The sequence below is a fragment of the Macrobrachium nipponense genome, chromosome 2 (assembly GCF_015104395.2).
Source record: "Macrobrachium nipponense isolate FS-2020 chromosome 2, ASM1510439v2, whole genome shotgun sequence".
Taxonomy (NCBI): domain Eukaryota; kingdom Metazoa; phylum Arthropoda; class Malacostraca; order Decapoda; family Palaemonidae; genus Macrobrachium; species Macrobrachium nipponense.
Window position 1 is genome coordinate 161,123,119 of NC_087201.1, and position 17,500 is coordinate 161,140,618.

Here is a 17,500-nt window from a genome sequence, read left to right on the forward strand (position 1 = left end):
CTGGTTTGAAAGCCATCTAAAAACTATTCGCAACAGTCTTCGAACTCTGAGGAGGAGAGTTAGAAATATTTTACATGCAGCACAAGCAATATGCTTGCTTTTAGATACCCACTGTGGTGACAAAGTCTACTAGTATTCTTAGGTGAATATATCTGACCAGCTTAAAGTACTGAATACTGCTGAATAAGACCCGTGTTCGAGACATATCGCGAAGTTGTTCAGGAAGTTGGTGGCTGTCTGCGCAAAAATGTCCAATCAACCTTTAAAATAGGTTGCGAGGACTTCCGTCATATTGAATATTCTTAACCAGCATCATTGAAAACTTCATTTCCCTTTGGACCTGACAATATTCAATACCTTGACAGAGATGGTCTCAATTTAGATGCGGAAGTGGAAGAGTGCCACAAGGTTTTCTGTGCAGGAATTCAGGGTCCAGTGCATTGTACTTAGAATTTGAAAAACTACATTGAAAACCTACATATGCCTGATATATCTACTTTTCTTTTAGTAGCGGTGCCTTTCTACACTTGCAAATTGGTAAAAGATTTGAGATAAAACCTGAAGGTCGAGAATATGTTTCATGCTTTATCCATAATTGGCCTTCCAAGTTTGTAAGATTAAAAAAAAAAAAATTATTTCTTAAAGCATTCAAGCACAACCACCTCAACAGCTGCCCTCCGTAGGTGGGTAATGCCGTCAGTGGACCCCATGCAGTGCACTGTAGGCATTACTGAAGGTTCTTTGTAGCGTGCCTTCGGCCCCTAGCTGCAACCCCTTTCTTTCGTTCCTTCTACTGTACCTCTTTTCATATTCTCTTTCTTCGTCTCATGCACTGTAGGCATTACTTAAGGTCCATTACATCGTACCTTCGGCCCCTAGCTGCAACCACTTTCGTTCCTTTTACTGTCCCTCCTTTCATATTCTCTTTCTTCCATCTTACTTTCCACCCTCTCCTAACACTTGATTCATAGTGCAACTGCTTTGAGGTTTTCCTCCTTGTTATACCTTTCAAACCTTTCACTGTCAGTTTCCATTTCAGCGCTGAATGAACTTGTAGGTCCCAGTGCTTGGCCGTTGGCGTAAATTCTATATTCAATTCAACTCAACTCAGCAGCTGCCTGGCTTACCGATGCAGTACAGCGATAGAATGATTTTATAACTTCTCTATTGGCCCTGAAATTTGGTGATATTGTATTCAAGGTTCATTTCAAGTGAAAGCACTTCCGTGGCTATTTGACTTTCATCGTCAGTGGCATAACATCTCTGTTACTTTTTATTCGTATGTTACCGAGTGTATGAGCTAATTTGAATTTCGCTTGCTCTTGGAGTAAGCCGACAAACTACTTTTTGTTGTTGTTGTTGTTGGTGTTGTTCTTTTTGAAAGGTTGGCGCGGGTGGTTAGGAAAGCAAAAGCTATAATAATAATAATAATAATAATAATAATAATAATAATAATAATAATAATAATAATAATAATAATAATAATAATAATAATAATAATACTACAAAGGTGATCATAGAAGCAAAAACCCCCAATCGGGTTAGTCAGCAACATCAAAACAGTCACCTAACGGTTGTAAATTAAGATAAGTTCTCTATCGACAATCGAACACTTTCAGGACATCATGAAAGTTTTCTAGAATGGCCCCAAACTTATGAATCTTTTCTTTTATCTTGACTAAATTTCGAAAAAGTATAAAGTAAACATTTAATACTTAAAGCTTAAAAACTTAAAAAAAATGTTTAAATAAAAGTCACGTCTTTATTACGTCATAAGTTTCCTGAGTTTGGGTTCAAGAGGCCAAAAAAACAAAAGTTTTTGTTTTGAAAGAAACAAAAGAAAAAAAAACGCGTGCAAACACTGCTAAGATCTCCTTTTGTTTCCAAGCACAATAGCTAATTGCTCTAGCTTCTCGTCTAGTTCATATAATTATTATTATTATTATTATTATTATTATTATTATTATGTTTTTGCTCTATCACAGTCCTCCAATTCGACTGGGTGGTATTTATAGTGTGGGGTTCCGGGTTGCATCCTGCCTCCTTAGAAGTCCATCACTTTTCTTACTATGTGCGCCGTTTCTAGGATCACACTCTTCTGCATGAGTCCTGGAGCTACTTCAGCCTCTAGTTTTTCTAGATTCCTTTTCAGGGATCTTGGGATCGTGTCTCCTAGTGTTCCTATGATTATGGGTACAATTTCCACTGGCATATCCCATATCCTTCTTATTTCTCTTTTCATTATATCTATTATTAAATCAAGATTGAATGTACAAATAGTTGAGGATGAAGAAGAAGAGGAAGAAGAAGAAGAAAAAGAAGAAGAGGAAAACGGAAGAGAAGTAAACAAAAATGAAATGACAGAAAAAAATAAGGAAAACAAAGAACAAGATAAAAGTATGGATGCAGAGATACTCATTGATACTACATATGAGGCAATAAAGCAGCATACCTACGAAGAAATAAATTACGATATGACAACAGAAAAGCAAATCCCGAAGAGGCTCTACCCAGATCTACACAATGACGGGAAAGAGGAAAAAATAGACAAGAAAGACAAAATCTGCAACCTTTTGAAAAGAGGGAATTGCAGATTTGGAGAAAGATGTTACTACAAACATCCTAAGGTATGTCAAAACTATGAAATATATGGTAAATGTGCATACTTAGATGGCTATGGGGATGATTGCAGAGATCTGCATCCAAAAATATGTAAAAACCTAAAAGAAGGAAAAGGATGTAAGTTCGACAAAAAATGCAAATATATGCACCCTGTAGCCATGAATCATAATCAAATAAATAACTAACCAAGTAATAAAATCCAAAATAAGAAAGAAACAAATAAAGAGAGAAATCAAGAATATCAGGTAAAAGAGAAAAGCAAACCACCAATGAGATATGCAGAGGTGTCAGCAAAAAATTTCAAAGCATCAGCTCCGAAATTCTACTCAAGAGATAATAACTGTATTTATTATGCAAGAGGATATTGCAGAAACGGAGAAAATTGCAAATTCAGACACAAAATGAATAATTATGACGAAGGAAGATCAAATATTATGGAAAAGTTGGATTTTTTAATGTCAGAATTTCTGGAAATGAAAAAAAGAACAACATACCAGAACAGGAAAGAGACATGGGAAAATCCTTATTACTACCAATATTAAATGAAGGAGAAAACACGCAAACCATCATAGTGATGAATGCGCAGGGTTTAGTTACGAGTAACTCAAAAAGAAAAATAGAGTACTTAGAAGAACTAACCCAAAATGAAAAGAAAATAGATATATAATGAATATAAGTGAAACCTGGTATTCCCAAGAGACTGGGAATGATGATCAAATAAAAGGGTTCCAAACTTATAGATCAGATAGAAAAAATAGGAATCAAGGGGGAACCGCAATATATGGGAAAGACAAAAAACAAGGAAAAATATATGAGAAATATAGTAACTCAGAATGTGAACTAATAGCGGTAGAATTTAAATCTGAAAAATTGATGAACACAGTAATATATAGACCTCCTAATACTAAAGAGTTTGACTTAATAATAGAAAAATTGGATGATATATGTAGAAATCACAAGGACTGGACTATTCTCCTATCTGGTGACTTCAACTTTCCTTTCGTAGAATGGAAAGAACGAATAGGAGACTGTGGTTGTACTTATACATATAAAAAAGAGAGTAATAGTAGTGCAGAAGATAAGAGGCAATTTGAAAAGCTATTAGATATGCTACTAGAATACAACATTCAACAAATAAATCACCTGCCAACAAGAAAGGAAAATACTTTAGACCTAGTATTTGTGAACGAGATGAATTATGTTAAAGAAATAATAGTTTATAATGCGAGTATTTCAGATCATAATGTCATAGAATTAACAGTTCATTCCAAAGCAAGTGAAAATAGAGATAAGCAAGAAATGAAAAAGTGGGAAGGATATGGAAAATACAACTTCTACAGTAAAAATATAAAATGGTCAAAAAATTAATGAAGAATTAAACAAAGATTGGGATAACATTTTCGTAAGTGATGACATAAGGGTAAATACGGAGATATTATATAAAATATTGGAGAAAATAGTGGATAAATATATACCGAAGAAGAAAAGTAAACATCATTCATGCATACCAAGAGACAGAAGGATCTTGTTCCAGAAAATCAGAAAGTGGAAAAAAGGTCTTGCAAAAGAAAAAAATGCATGGAAAGTTATAGAACTAAAAAGTAAGATAGAAAATGCAGAACAAAAGATTATACAATCAAAAGAAAATGAAAAACGGGACTTGGAAGAAAAACCCTATTAAATATCAAGCAAAACCCCAAACTATTATACTCATATGCGAAGAAGATGAATAAAAGAAGAATAGAAATAGGCCCTCTGAGAATTGAAGGGAGATTAACGAATGAAAAAAAGGAAATTTGCAACATACTGGCAGAACGATATAAGAGAGAATTCACCCCTAGAATAGATAATGAAGATAATGATATAGAAGTAAGGGACGAAAATAGTGAATATTTAGCTGACATAGAAATTAATGAAGCTGATATTGTGCAGGCAATTAATGAAATTAAAAATGGAGCTGCTGCAGGGCCGGATGGAGTCCCTGCTATTTTGTTAAAGAAAGTAGTTCATTCTATCGCAAAGCCACTTGCAATATTATTAAGACAAAGTGTAGATACAGGCAAGATTTATGATGAGCACAAATTAGCATATATCACCCCTACTTTCAAAAGTGGATCAAGACTAGAGGCAAGTAATTATAGGCCTGTGAGTCTAACATCACATATTATGAAAGTGTATGAAAGGGTAATGAAGAAAAATATTATGAAACATTTAATAAAAAATAATTTGTTTAATATAGGACAACATGGTTTCGTACCCGGAAAAAGTACACAAACCCAACTGTTAGTCCACCGTGAGAACATATTCAAAAATATGAAAAGCGGAAATGAAACAGATGTGGTTTATCTAGACTTTGCAAAAGCTTTTGACAAAGTAGACCATAATATATTAGCAAAGAAAATTAGAAAACACAATATCGTAGATAAAGTAGGAAGATGGTTAAAAGAATTTTTACACAACAGAAAACAGATAGTTATTGCAAACGATGAGAAATCGGATGAAACCAAGGTAATATCCGGTGTGCCACAAGGTACGGTGCTAGCTGCAATATTGTTTGTTATTATGATTGAAGACATAGACAGTAATGTTAAGGATTCGGTAGTGAGTAGTTTCACTGATGACACAAGAATAAGTAGAGAAATTACTTGTGATGAAGATAGGAACGCTCTACAAAGAGACCTTAACAAAGTATATGATTGGGCAGAGGTAAATAGGATGGTATTTAACTCTGATAAATTTGAATCAATAAATTATGGAGACAGAGAAGGAAAGCTATATGCATATAGGGGACCTAATAATGAGACAATCACAAATAAGGAAGCAGTTAAAGACCTTGGTGTGATGATGAATAGGAACATGTTATGCAATGATCAAATAGCCATTCTGTTGGCAAAATGTAAAGCAAAAAGGGAATGGGTGTTGTTACGGCACTTCAAAACAAGAAAAGCTGAACACATGATTATGCTTTATAAAACATATGTTCGTAGTCCACTTGAATATTGCAATATGATATGGTACCCACACTATCAAAAGGATATTGCACAAATAGAGAGTGTACAAAGGTCCTTTACAGCTAGAATAGAAGAAGTTAAGGACCTAGACTACTGGGAAAGACTACAATCCTTAAAATTATATAGTCTAGAAAGGAGAAGAGAACGCTACATGATAATTCAGGCATGGAAACAGATAGAAGGAATAACAGAAAATATCATGGAACTAAAAATATCAGAAAGAGCAAGCAGAGGTAGATTAATAGTGCCCAAAACTATACCAGGAAAAATAAGGAAAGCACACAGAACATTAATCCACTACGCACCAGCATCGATAATGCAGCGTCTATTCAATGCGTTGCCAGCTCATCTGAGGAATATATCAGGAGTGAGCGTAGATGTGTTTAAGAATAAGCTCGACAAATATCTAAACTGCATCCCAGACCATCCAAGATTGGAAGATGCAAAATATACCGGAAGATGTACTAGCAACTCTCTGGTAGACATTAGAGGCGCCTCACACTGAGGGACCTGGGGCAACCCGAACGAACTGTAAGGTCTGTAAGGTAAGGTCAGGTCTTGGTACGTATACATCCATTTTTTCACTTTCTTTCTCTTCAAATCTGGTGTCCCATGGTATTGCGACATCAGTGAGTTGATATTATTATTATCATTATTATTATAATAATATTAATAATGATAATTATTATTATTATAATGAATAATGTTATTGCAATTTCATAACGTAAGACGAAGCTGGCGCCCCATTTATTCAAAGAAATTAAAAATCTTTAAGCTGACAAACCACAAGGAGCTCTCAGGATGAACATAATGAGGGCTGAAGTGTCAACCTCCCAAAAGGAAAAGGTTGCAGGTCCTACAAAGCGTCAGGTCCGTAATAATTCCTACCAGAAGGTAACTTGGGTCATTTCCAAGTCGGCAAGGAAACAAAAAAAAACTGAAATCGGAGGAAGTGTCGTGCATCGATAACAAAAAATAATGTTAAAGAATAATAATAATAATAATAATAATAAAAAAACCTGTATCGTAATTTAGGTCTATCAGTCTTTTGGCGATCTTCATACCTGGCCTCATTTGGTTCCATCTGAATGACCCAATTTGTTGGTCAGTTTCATTTTAAAAGGTTACTCGAATAACTTGCTCTTCCGTGATGCTGGTTTAGATCAAGCTGGGTTATGCCCAGCATTGGTCTTTGGTGCCCTGAGGTCGCAAAGGGTAGAAAGGTGCAAAAAAAAGAGAGTGAAAGGTCTGCCGTGGACCTCTTGTTTCTAAACATATGTGCTTTTAGTTATTTTTCTTAGGACATTTAAACTGTCTCATCATTTTCTAGTTCAAGTAACATACTTGATGGTGGTCGTGTGTTCGTTGGTTCTTTTCATTTATTATTATTATTATTATTATTATTATTATTATTATTATTATTATTATTATTATTATTATTATTATTAGCAAACTTACCCATCTACGATGGGTGATAAAATACGGGTGCAGAAGTGAAAAATTTATACGTACTATTTGTTCAGCAATATTAAAATAAGGGCGATTACACGAATAGTCTCTCTCTCTCTCTCTCTCTCTCTCTCTCTTCTCTCTCTCTCTCTCTCTCGTAATGTAATTCAAGGGATGATCATTGAACGCAGAGAAATTCTTAGTCATTGTTGTTTCCCCTCTTTTAATGATATTCTCTCTCTCTCTCTCTCTCTCTCTCTCTTAAAGTAAGTGAAGGGACGATCAATGAACGTAAAGAAGTTCGTATTTATTATTGTTTACCCTCTTTTAATGACTCTCTTTCTCTCTCTCAATGTAAGTCAAGTACCGAAGACGGTGATGGGATTGTCGGATTACTTAGCTCTCAAATCACAAATTATCTCCTCTCTCTTTCTCACCTTTTTCGATAGCAAGATAAAATGATAAAATTTAGTGCATTAATGTCGTTAAATGGCTCTCTCTCTCTCTTGTCGGTGACTTTCATTTAACGGAACAGGGACCTTGATTGGTTTGTTTCTTTGTCAATTACTTTGCACGGTGATACGAATAATAAAGTATCTTTCTTTTCATTATGTTACTGCAAAGACGCAACTTGTATGTCAGTGCGTTATGGCTACTGATAAATGCTCTTATGATCCTGTGTCTTCCAAAAAAAAAAAAAAGAGTAGAAAGTAGGAACTTGTCAGTTTCCTTTTTATTATGTCCATTGGCAGGATCGAAATTCCGAAGCAACATTACCGGGCAGTACTTCTTCAACGTTATTTTGTGCACTGGCAGTCCCGATGGATTTAAGTTATTCAAAAAATCTTGCGGATATTGATGATAATTTTCATCTTCTATTGTGTCCGAGTTGAAATATTCGCGACTTTCTCCGGGGAAGTTGTACAGAAATTATGTATGAAAAATCGTAAAGTAACTAAGTCTACGGGAATAACCAACCTCGTTTCACGGCCAGAAACAGCTCCGTTTCAGGGAATCAATTCTCACCCCCACCCCCTACAAAGGAGGGGGGTAGGTCGGATGAAACCCCATTACAAACCATCTTAGGGGTCCCCACCATAACCCTGCCAAGTTTCATGCCCATCTGACTAGCCGTTTGGCCGTGATTGAATGACAGACAGACAGACAGACAGACAGACATTACTCCCATTATAGTATGATTATTTTACATCCTGGGTCCCCTTATCTACATTAATCCATGCGCCTATGTACCGTAAAACACTTCACCTTGCATTTTAATAATTTATCTATATTTTTATCTATTCATTTATTCATTTACTACTAATTTATCGTTTATTCTTCTCTGATAACTGATCCCTTCTCTCTGTATCTCCTATTATCTTCTGAAGCCTTTTGCAAATGAACACCATAATCTTTGGAAGATTGAGTTCCAAGTCAATGTGGGCTTGTTCCATGTGAAAAGGGTTCATCTGAATAATAATAATAATAATAATAATAATAATAATAATAATTATAATGATAATAATAATATGTTTCAGTGCTATAATATACAGATTCAAAGTGCGGCAATATTTCAACAGTCCTCCATGGCTAGTTAAAATTTTCATTCTCCCTTTTTCTTAGTACTTCTTGCATATATATAATATATTAATATATATATATATATATATATATATATCTATATATATATATATATATATATATATTATATATGTATATATATATTATATATACATATATACATATATATACTATATATATATATATACATATATATATATATATATATATATATATATATATATATATATATATATATATATATATCTTCTGTAACCTCTTTCAAATGAACACCTATATTCTTTGCAAGCTTGAATTTCAAGTCAATGTGGGCTTGCTCCGTGTGAAAAGGGTTCATCTTCTGAATAATAATCATAATGATAATAATATTATTATAAATAATAATATATTTCTGTACTATATTAGCCAGCTTCAAAGTACGGCAATATATTCACTTATCTCAACAGTCCTCCATGCCCAGTTGAAATTTTCATTCTCTCTTCTTCTTTGTACTTCTTGCATGATATGCGTCCTGTCACATTCGCAAAAAGTATAAAAACTTTTTCTCTTCAGAATTACAGTCGTTTTCACCGTGGTATTTCCCCACACTCCAGGCATATCTACATTTCTTCAGTGCGTTTAACCTGATATGTCCAGATTTCGTTGGTATTTCGAGTATTGGTATCAGTCTTTTAGCCTCTGGTTCATATTTTTTTTATAATAGTCTGGGACATTCATGTCATCTTCGTTACCTTGAGGAACAATGGCTGTCATGAATTCTTCACTGGCTGAAGTTTTTATCTCTTTATTTGTCTGCACGATTTGTATGTATGGTATGTATATATATATATATATATATATATATATCTATATATATATATTATATATATTATATATATAGGTGTAACATATTCGCCTTTTTATTAAACTCAATCTGCATAGTCTTATAGCCTGATTTTGGAAATACATTTCCTATTTGTGTAATCGTGGCTTTCATTACTTTTTCTCCAAAGAGAAAACTTACTTTTTAAAAATTCAAGACACCACAGCATCCCAATGTTTTCATTCATGTCATGAAATCGAAGGCAGGCAAGAACGACAACATTAGGACAGCACATGAATGTTGATGAGCAATATTACGCCTTAAAATTGTTAGGCTAACATCCTCGCCTCAGATCGATGATATAATACAGCATTATGATGTTAAATAAAAGCTCATTTCTTACAATAAAACACAGAATGCTAAACCTTAAGACACAGTTCCCAGAAACGAATCTAAGTACATGAACGTCTTGAGAATTACGATAGTCACGTAGGACAAATGTGAGAAGAAGATGGAGGTGTAACCACATTACCACAACATTACGGAATTCAGTACAAGAGATCTGTGAAAGTTACACTTCGGTTGAAATGGTATAGGTAGTACGCTACTGAATTCGGTGTTACAGACGTGTCATTTTTATTGTAAATTCCATGATCCAGTCGGTGTTTACTGCCAGGTAAAGATATGGTTAATTAAGGTATTTCTGTAACTTTTGTGATTACCAGAATGATTGAGGTTAGGATTATTTGTGACTTTTGAGTAGCTCTTTAGAGATTGAATAACTAGTTCCTTTAGCCTAGTAAGTAAACTCTTGGAAGAGTATATATATATAATATATATATATATATATATATATATAATATATATTATAGTATGTATATATATATATATATATATATATATATATATATATATATACCAAAATCTACGTAAATTATTGGTAGGCAAATCGAAAAAAGGGTCTTATGCCTAATAAGTAGTGTCAGTGAAAATTTATTTCACCTTAAACTTAAAAAAAGAAGAAGGTAAAACTGTAGACAACCTATGACCACGCCCCTATGGTTTGGTAACTTAAAGCTTACGTTAAAAATGTGGTCCGTCTTACCACCAGCCTCTTGGTTATTAACGTCAAAAAATAAAGAAAATACGCTAAATGTCATATAAACAAATTAAAAACGGCAATTATTCCCGTAGACGACTGGCGGGAACAGTGTCACTGTAGTAGTCTTCAGTTTCACCCCTGGGGCACTTGAGTGTAAATAAAAGGATACTTCTAACCTAGCCTAAGCTAGGCCAGCCATACCACATCCTAAACTGACCAATGGGCCACAAATCAGAAACATAATTTGGTTACAAACCTTGCCTATTGTTGGCCCCTTGGACAGAATCCCAAACCTAACCTGATCCCAGGTTGTAAGACACTGTTCATATGGTTTCCTTCTTATTGGCAACTACTATTAGACCCAAAGGGATTGTGTAATAGTTAACCAAATATTTTTTACTATAATGAACGCCAAAGTCATAAAAGTCACACAAAACACTAAATTGTACTTTTAAATTACTTCTTAAGTCGCTTAGGCTAACAACTGTTATTGAAACCCTCTAATTATTGCCTTTTTACCTTACTGTAGACTTTCTGGTATTTTTTCCACTTTATTGAGTTGATAAATAATTAACTTTTAACTTAAAAACTGGGAGAATATTCATATACATGTAAAAATCCTTAAACTATCCCAAATGCTTGCCTTTGAGAATGAAGTTTGATAGGGTCTGAACACTGCCCACTTAATAAAAGATAAAAAGTGGAATATCATTGGTTTAGAAAAAGCATTTGAAAAACCATTTTCTGTTAGTCAGCAACTGTGGTCATTACAAATAAATAGACAGAATATGACCCATTAGGTTGAATAGGGCCCAAAACTTATTAAATATGCGTTATAAGTGAATAACCAAGGAATTATAATTTCTGTATCTTACTATCTCAGTGAAACACAAAAAATTTATGTTATAAAAGCATATTTAGAATCTACTAGAATAGTTATTGATTTTTAACATATTTACACAGTAGTATTATATTTTAGGATTACTTAAGAGTAACAAATAACAACTAGCCTTGCTCAGGTTAGGTTATTTAAGTTTTTTTTTTCAGGTGTAGTGAAGCCCCCTGACATTGGATGACAGTGGACCCTAGTTTAGGTCAGGATTTACCTACAGAGGTATATTCTAACCTAACCTGTACTACCACATTATATTGCCTAGAGTTAAGGGTGCTGAGATGTGACCATGTTAGGGTTATGTAATTTTAGGGGAGGTTATATAAGGATGTGGTATAATGTTTTTCTTCACTGAGTGTTACACTGTGGCTAGCCATGGTCCTAAGGTTGGGCGGAGCTAGGTTTGTTTTGTAAGCTATAAACCATGGTTTTTTCTGTTTACGCCATTCTTGAGGATTTTGGCATAAAATGTCATAAAATGCCTCATTTACCGTTTGCTCAACCCAAACCCTTCATTGGTAATTTGCAGCAATTATTGCTAAAGTGAGTTTGGTGGTTTTCCAGAACTTTCCCGTCGTTTTCCCTGGATGAGTGGTGAATAGTAGGTCTATGGTTCGAAAGCCATTAGGGAGGAGCCAGTTCTAAAGAAGTTTGGAAGCAGTTGCGTGATAATAGTTAGAACAAAACTGCTGAAGTACCAGGATCATTTGGCTTATTTGATAACTGCCAAGGTCATTAGTCGCAATTTGAGAAGGCATATGGTCTGTTGTTGAGAAGGCTGAGCGGTTTACGAGAGAGATATGTTTACGTTCGTGGTTTGCAAAAGGGTATATGGCCTTGATATAGCAGTTCCACGAAGCCTCTCGCTCAGCTGAAAAATGGCCACTGCAGAAAAAGTGTAATTAGCGTATGAACGCTAGTCACATTTGGTAATTCTACCGCAAAAAAATGGTAATGCCTTTTGCAGTGGTTTCTTCATAGGTAGAACATTTGTGTTATTACTAAAAATTAGTATATAAACTTTTAAACTTGCAGTTTACTGAAGCAAAATATTTTAATGTTATCTCAGGTCCCACACGTTCAGATATATTGTCGTTCTGTAGAGTGAATCGAAGCTTCATTTGGAAGTGAGTTACCACATTTTTTATAATAAATGACAGACTACAACCACGATTTTTTTTATATAGTTAATACCTTTTTCATGGCCGTTAATAATTAACCGCTAGAGAACATTGCAAGGTCATCTTTTGAATCATATTTTGCTCATGTCGGGGGAGAGAGAGAGAGAGAGAGAGAGAGAGAGAGAGAGAGAGAGAGAGAGAGAGAGAGAGAGGTATGGCAATCAGACATCAATTGCCCCTCTTTGAATACAGCGTAAATGGCCAATTAGATGGGGCAAAGACAATTCTTCATATCCTGTCGTCTATTTATCTGCCAGATGTCCTCTGAAAACGTGTGCACTAAAAAAGGGCTGAACTTAGTCTACCCATTTTATTTAGTTTTTACTTAAAGGGATAAATGAATACTCTTTCTAGAATTGGGGAACAAGTAAAGTTACTTAAAATATTTATCGACGGTGAACTGTTGTGAGCTCTGCTTTCGTTTAATCCAATGCTCTTCAACATTAGGCCTAAGCTGTTTCTCCCACAATTACAAGGGTTTTTCCCCTAGAGAAATACTCCACAACAATCACATCTACATTTATACTTAGGCTGCCTAGTCGTGGATGAAATATTTTTACGGAATACTTCCTCTATAAATGCCGCTTATTATACCCTAGTAGAAGGCTTATCACCAGCGCGTCCAAACTATATAAACGCTTCTATTCTTTAAATTGATTGCACTTTCGAGCTGTATGGGTAGGTAATAAGGTCATCCTTCCATTACTTCTTTCGCTATAATTGCTGTAGGTCTCTCTCTCTCTCTCTCTCTCTCTCTCTCTCTCTCTCTCTCTCTCTCTCTCTACAATTCAAATTATACACTTTTCAAACACCTGTCGTCTCTTTGTCTTTCCGCGCGATCCAACCATATCGAGTATATCTCCGTTATTTTTGCAGTTTGCTTATTTATGATTATTTTATCCCACGGCTAAGATCTGTGTCTTATTTCAGAAGTGGTGTTAGCATTGCTTCTGTCAGTTCTTTGTTAAGCATTATTCAAGTCTTATGTAGTTTTCTTGTTTAACCTTGTACTCTCAAAGCTCTCGTATAATTCGTAGTAAACCTTGATCCAGGCATGCTCTTCTCTGCCATCCCTCAAGTCATCTGTCTCACTCTTAATATAATCTTACCATACACCTCTATGAAGTAATGCTAACCTATTATGATTCCCTACCATTGCCTCACCTTTTCCTTTTGTACAGGGGAACAGTTATTCCTTTCACTATTCCTTCAGAACTCTTCCCACATTCAGACGGCCGTCAGGCGTCAGCCCCACTCATACACATTCCATCACCACATAGACGCAGCATCTAGTACTAGCTTGTAGTCTCTCTCTCTCTCTCTCTCTCTCTCTCTCTCTCTCTCTCTCTCTCTCTCTCTCTCTGGACGAATTACGTGCTCTTAATACTGTGGGAAGTGGAACAAATATCCGAGAATGTGAAAGATATCTCTCTCTCTCTCTCTCTCTCTCTCTCTCTCTCTCTCTCTCTCTCATTAGTCTGAGAGTTTTGTCCTCTCCGTCCTGTAATGAACGGTTTCTCGATGTATCATTTCATTGTTCCACTGTGAGGCGTTTGGTTGTTTGGTCGAAAGAGTTTTGTCATTTTTATTTTTCCAATGTCGTTGAGGGAAAATATTCGGTGGATATATACTGAGCAATTCCTAGATTCAGCTTTGCAATAGGCATTTGAATTTTGCATCTGTATTTGTTGTGAATATATATTTTGTAATCAGATTTATATTCCTGTGGTATTTTTTCCCATGTGTTTTAATGGCTTTGAGTTTGTTTTCTACATTATATTTTGATCCATTTATTTTTTAAGCGTTTAATGAATAGTGGTTGAAGATTGTGGAATTAATAAGGACGATGTTTGATTGGCGTAATTGGTTCATAGCGGGATCAGTAGCAGTTTTACTCATTTAAAAATTTCTGCAGAAATGAATAATGCAGTGTAAGAAGGACAATAAATTGGGTAAGTTATAATACACCATGACGAGGAATTACCCAACGATTGATGTGGAAATATAACGAAGAAAGTTGTTTGATAATATAAGAAACGTGGAACAATTACTGTATCACTTTTTTTCCCTTCTGAACCAAGCTGGTAGGCCTAACATATACCCAGAATTTTATTATTATCTCCGATTAGGAGTTTGTGCTACTAAGATTACCGAAAGCGTTAAGCGTCGATTTTGACGAAAGTTTTTGCTGAAGCTGGCCCTTGTGGACTGCCATGAAGTGGTGTAAACATAGGTCTGGGAGAGACGGGACTGTAGGCCTAATTTGTGTGGGAAAGAGCTGTGGATGCTTGTGTTGCTGTTGTGCAGAAATATTAGTTTCTTCCATCATATCAAAAATGTTTGCTGTCTCTTCAATTCATTACTTAAGGTTCTTTGCAGCGTGTCTTCGGATCTTAGCTGCAACCACTTTCGTTCCTTTTACTGTACCTCCTTTCATATTCTCTTTCTTCATCTTGCTTTCCACCCTCTCCTAACACTTGATTCATAGTGCAACTACTTTGAGGTTTTCCTCCTGTTACGCCTTTCAAACCTTTTACTGTCAATTTCCATTTCAGCGCAGAATGACCTCATAGGTCCCAGTGTTAGGCCTTTGGTCTAAATTCTATATTCAGCTCAACTCCTCTTCAGATGTTTTTCTTGCATTTTCTTAAATCTCCCGATATTATATTCAGTGCGAATGACCATAATATTTGCACCAACTCCATCAGCATGGGTCACTGAGTTGGTCTACTAGTGACCTGGACTGTGACCTTTTCTTCGCAGATTGCATTGAAGTTCCAAAGACAATAATTGTCTCGTATTTTCTCTTCTGGATCAAATTTCCTTCTCGTTATTTCATTCAATATGGTCTCTTATTCATATATATGTGTTACCGAAGTCACCAAAGGCTTCAGTGTTGGTACTCTTAATGGTTTCTGTGTGGTTACTGGACCATTTTTTTTTTTTTACTGTCTTGACCTTTCTGGCTATAGGTTTTAAACATAAAAGTCTTGAGTCATTCTTTCTGTGGCAATGTTTTATTGCAGTTTCGGCACCTTTCTTTCTTTTTTTGTGTGTTTTTCTTAACCTCACACGAGAGATAAGATGATGCTTGTAACCATTCCACAATTTTTTTTTCTCAATAGCGGTTCATTCTTGAATTTTATGGGATTTTAACGGTTTATATTGTTTCTTTACCTTTTACATCAGTTATACTATGTAGTATACTACTTAGTCCCATGTTGTAATCCCCCCCCCCCCCCCCCCTCTCTCTCTCCTCTCTTGAATTTTATTCGATTTTAACTGTTTATATCGTTTCCTTACCGCTTACATCAGTTGTACTAGTACTACTTCGTCCCATGTAATCTCCTCTCTCTCTCTCTCTCTCTCTCTCTCTCTCTCTCTCTCTCTCCAGACGGTATCTGTACGTCAGTTGCTCCAGAAAAGTATCGTAATCAATAATCGCATTTAATAAAGTTAAGCCATTAGTTTAATAAAGTTAAGTCATTACTTAGACGTGTCTCTTCATCGATAGCTTTATATATTAAAATTGTAAGCCTCCCCCCACCCGCCTTCCACTACCCATTTCCCCTTCCCCCATCGATTCCCTTTCCCCTACCCATTCCCCCTTCCCCTAACCATTCCTCCTTCCCCAATCAATCTCCCTTCATTACCCAGATACCCCTCTCCCATCGATTCCCCCTTCCAACACCCATTTCCCCTTCCCCCATCGATTCCTTCCCCCTCCCCACCCATTCCCCCTTCACCCACCCAGATACCCCTCCCCCATCGATTCCCCACATTCTCCCTTCCCTCCACCCATATCCCATTCTCATTTCCCCTTCCGCGTACCGAATTTATTTTATTTGATTAATTTTTTTTCAGTCTTGATTCCCGAGCATCGATATATCTCACTACCTCATAATAAATACATGAGGAATTTGTACTCTTTCATCCATTTCCTTCCATTACTTTGAAACACCGTCTATGTAAATATTCTCACGCAAAGAAATAAAATTCCACGAACGCTTTTTTTCATTTACATGAGAATGAAAGTTAGCCATTGCGTTATGGGAAATGACGGGAGAAAGTGTAATTTAGTGGGTAATAGCTTCCCAAGTCGAATACATTGTGCTATGAGAGAGAGAGAGAGAGAGAGAGAGAGAGAGAGAGAAAATGAAAAGGGGTATGGACATGGTTACTGGAACGTATAAGTTCTTGCATTGCTTTTTGTTTAGCCGTTTTTTTTTTTTATTTAGTTGGATCTAATTTAGTGGCTAATAGCTTCCAAGTTGAATACATTGTGCTATGATAGACAGAGAGAGAGAGAGAGAGCGTGGTGGGGGGGGGAGTTGGTTACTGGAACGTATAAGTTCTTGCATTGCTTTTTTAGCTTTTTTTTTTTAGTTGGTTCTAACTATGAGAGAGAGAGAGAGAGAAAAGGGGTATAGACATGGTTACTGGAAGGTAAAAGTTCTTGCATTCTTTTTTGTTATGACGTAATTTTTTTTTTTCTTTTTTTCTTTTTTTTCCTTTTTTTTTTTGTAGTTTGGTTCTGTCGTCCTCCAGTTGGTACATATAAGATAAACACGATTTGTCACGTCAGCCAACTTTGACCTTTTCGAAACCTTTATTTTTTGGATGGGTTTTTACCGATGGTTAAATAAAAAAAAAAAGTGGAATATAAAACTCTGTGATTTTATAGAGGTCTTATGAATGTTGTGTATTCCGTGTACAAGTGGTTTTGTTATTATTATTATTATTATTATTATTATTATTATTATTATTATTATTATTATTATTATTCTGAATTTGGATTGGTCAGCCAGTATTTGGTCCAGTTCCTCGTAATATTCAGAGGTCTTCGATGGGGTTCTTGTT

General features: G+C 35.4%; 1 long non-coding RNA gene across 1 annotated transcript in view; it reads left to right on the forward strand.

Annotated features, from left to right (window-relative positions):
* The window catches only part of LOC135221556 (uncharacterized), a 152,139-nt gene that overhangs the window by 69,724 nt on the left and 64,915 nt on the right, over positions 1-17,500 (forward strand). The window lies entirely within an intron of this gene.